We start from the raw sequence: 3848 nt of genomic DNA, 5'->3' as shown, positions 1-3848 counted from the left end.
CAGGAAAAGCTGAGACAATCTTCCACTGTGGGACAAGGGCAGGCGGCCCAGGCGGGGCCAGGGGACAAAACTGTCAGGAGCACGCACCTCAGGGCAGCTCTGCTCCCAGGCCTTTCAAACTCAGAGAAAAGCCCAGCATGGCTGGCTCAGGGGTTGAGCATCGACCTAGGAACCAGGAGGTCACGGTTCAATTCCCCATCCAGGCACATGCCCAGGTTGTGGGTTCGAGCCCCAGTGTGGGGCGTGTAGGAGGCAGCCAATCAACGATTCTCTCTCATCATTGGTGTTTCTATTTCTCCCTCTCCCTTCCTCTCTGAAATCAATCAAAACATATTTAAAAAAAAAATAAAACTTCGAGGAAAGCTTTGCTGCTGAAAAATAAAAGAAACTCAGCAAACTTCTCTGGGTGAAGGTTAAAGACCTCTAGCCTGAGGCTGGGTGTGCATTCAGCTGGGCTCAGGGCCAGCTACCCGCCTCCCGCCTCCCTGCGTGGCCCACAGCACGGCTGGAGGGACACGGCTGAAGACACAAAGGGGATCCCTATTCTCTTCCCTGGACCAGGGGCCTAAGTGGGAGTCCTTGTGTGTGGCCTTGACAAGCCAGTGACCCCCCACCCCCCAACCCACCCCACAGGTGCCTGGGGTCACCCGGGGCCCAAGGTTTCCGGGGAAAGAAGGGTTCAGATGAGTGGGTGTGGCCCACCCTTCCTGTCGGGGAGGAGGGCTCATCGACCCCTCCCAGGAGGACTTCCTTCCTCCCACACAGGTGACCTGGGGGCAAAGCCTGGAAAGTCTGACCAGCTCCAATGCCGACTTCTTTCCATCCATTGGGAGGCCCATGCCTGGTCCCGTTCACAGCATCTGGGACCTATTTCCTGCTGGTCCCAGACTGCGCACCCTGGGTCGGGGCCAGCTGGCTGGTCTGGAAGCCCCTCGCCATCCGCCCACGCAGAAACCCCCAAGGCCAGGACTGCTTTCTCCCCAAAGTGGCCACCATCGTGCTGGGGCCACAAACACTGGGGAGCCAAAGTAGAAGGGGCTGTTGTAGGGGAGATGCCAGAAATGAACATCAGAACCTCGTGCTCACATGGGGCCTCGTGGGAGAAGAGGCCGGCCCCTGAGACTGGACAGCCGTCCAGACCCTGCACGATGGTCCCGCTGTCCTGCTCTCTGTGCCCCCGGGACTCCTCCTCCCACTCGGCCCCTCTCCCCAGCCTCTGGCTCTTGGCTCCACAGCTCTGTCCTAATGCTGGGTGGGCCACCACCTCACCACAGGCAGCATCGCAGCATCGTCAGAGCCTCTGCGTCTCCATCAGGCTCCTGCCGTGGGGCCTCCCTGCAGACCTGTAGGTGGGTGACTCACAGCCATGCCCCAAGGGAAAGCCCCTTCCAGGAGGGGTGAGTGAGGGCAACACCTGGGGGGGGGGCACTTGCCTGGTCCCAGAGTTCTCCCAATTGGTGCTGTTTCTTCACCTTGTAACCTTTATACGTAGAGTTGGGCAGTTTACACACACAAGCACAGCACATGTACCTGACTCTTTTGAAAAACACAAGTTACCAAAACTAACAAAAATTAATATAAAATATGAATAGCTCTATGTCTAGTTTGAAAAATTGAATTCACCATCAAAACTCTTTGTAGAAATAAAATACCTGGATGGTTTTACTACTGAGTTGTATCAAAGACGTAGGAAAGAAATATTACCAATCTGACACAAACTTATTCAGAAGACAAAGAGGTAACAATCCCCAACTCATTCTGTGAGGCTGGCGTAACTCTGATACAACAACTGACCAATGACAGTGCAACAAAAGGAATTTAGACAGTAGGACTACATGAGCATGGACACAAAACACCTAACAAAGTGTTAACCAATCAAATTCAACAATATATAAAAAGAGTAAGTTATGTCATGTGACCAAGCACTGCTTAGTCCCAAAATGAAAGATCCTATATAATAAAACCCTAATATGCAAGTGGACCGAACAGTGGAAAGACCAGTTGCTATGATGCACACTGACCACCAGGGGCAGATGCTCAATGCAGGAGCTGTCCCCTGGTGGTAAGGAGCCCAGCAGGCAGGCGGTAAGGAGCGAGGGGTCCCGGACTGTGAAAGCCCAGGACTGCAAGAGGGCCTAAGCAGGCAGGTGGACATCCCCCGAGGGGTCCTGAACTGCCAGAGGGCGCAGGCCAGACTGAGGGATCCCCCCCTGCACAATTTTCATGCACCAGGCCACTAGTTTATTTAATATTTGATCAATCAGTACAATTCACCATATTAGCAGAATAAAGGAATAAAATGTACAATCACTTCAATAAATGCAGAAAAGTCATTCAACAAAAATTCAGCACCCATTTATGATACAGGCTAAGAATAAAATGAGACTTCATCTTCTGACGTGGGCCATCCATGAACCGTCAACAGCCAAAATCACATTTCATGATGAAAGAAGGTGCGTTTGTTTACCCCCTATGTTTGGGAACGAGGTAGGCCGTCTGCTCGAACCGCATCCGTTCAACACAGTACCAGGGACTGTGGTCAATGCAATAAGGCAAGACTAGGCAACCAGAGACATATAAGGTGCAGTGTGCCTGGTGCTAAGAGGCACCTTTCACCAGACCTGCCCTCTCTTCTCAGCTCTGGGTTGGGAATGCTGAGATTGCAAACATTTCTACTTTGCAGCTCCCTCTCACACTCTGCACGTTTACACTCTCCAGTGGGTGCTAGAGGAGACTGTAGCAGTCCAAAGGGACAGAAGGACCAGGGTATTAAAGAGGATGTGGTGATTACATTTAGTGTGTATTCCTGGGCAGCACCCTCGACGGGAGGGAACATTAGCTCTTTCTGTGGCTTACACCTACCTTGGCTTTCAATTTTGTCAACAACTGAATGTGAACAGTCAGTTAGATGATTGCATTATATCACTTGACAATTGTACAAGGATTTGTAGGAGAATGTCTGAGCTCCTAGGACAGTGATGGCAAACCTATGACATGCGTGTCAGAGGTGACACGTGAACTCATTTTTTTGGTTGATTTTTCTTTGTTAAACGGCATTTAAATATATAAAATAAATATCAAAACATAAGTCTTTGTTTTACTATGGTTGCAAATATCAAAAAATGTCTATATGTGACACGGCACCAGAGTTAAGTTAGGGTTTTTCAAAATGTCGACACGCTGAGCTCAAAAGGTTCGCCATCATTGGTCTAGGAGATGCACCCTGAAGTATTTAGGGGTAAAGGGACAGGATGTCTGCCCCCTACTTTCCACTAATTCTAAAAACACTTCAGAGACAGGGAGAGGAAGAGAGATGAAGGAAATGGCCCAAAATGTAGAAAATCAGTTAAGTCAGAGTAGAGGCGATCCAGAAAGTTCCCTCTCTACTCTTGTAACTTTTCATTCATTTACTTTGTTTGAAATTATCGCAAAACAAAACACCAAACAAGTGTAGGAACAGTTAAGTCAGGAATAAAACAGCTGTTTGTTTCAAAGGGGAACGGCCATATGTTCGTAACCACAACAAGGAGGCCCTGACTCCAAGTTCGTGAAGCTGTTTTGCCGTCAAACGTGCCGACGCTGCACATTTCAAAGCCGACCTTCGCCCCCCGCAGTTGCATTTTTTCCAGTCAGATGTTCTCACGGGACAAGAATGTTTAGTTTTCACTTTGCTCCCACTGTTAGTGATGCTTCCCTGGCGAGCATGCGTGCCCACCCACCAGCCGTGTCTGCACCCGGAGTTAAGATCCCTCACTGGCTGCAGGCACAGGCTGGGCTTGGCACGGGGTACGGGCTTATCATGGGGGATGGATGAGCTCCGGAGCCTCTTGGCACCTCTGGGCTGCTGG

Source organism: Myotis davidii, unplaced genomic scaffold (assembly GCF_000327345.1).
Source record: "Myotis davidii unplaced genomic scaffold, ASM32734v1 scaffold175, whole genome shotgun sequence".
Classification (NCBI taxonomy): Eukaryota; Metazoa; Chordata; class Mammalia; order Chiroptera; family Vespertilionidae; genus Myotis; species Myotis davidii.
The sequence above is the reverse complement of the archived record's forward strand: the minus strand, read 5'-3'. Positions refer to the sequence as shown.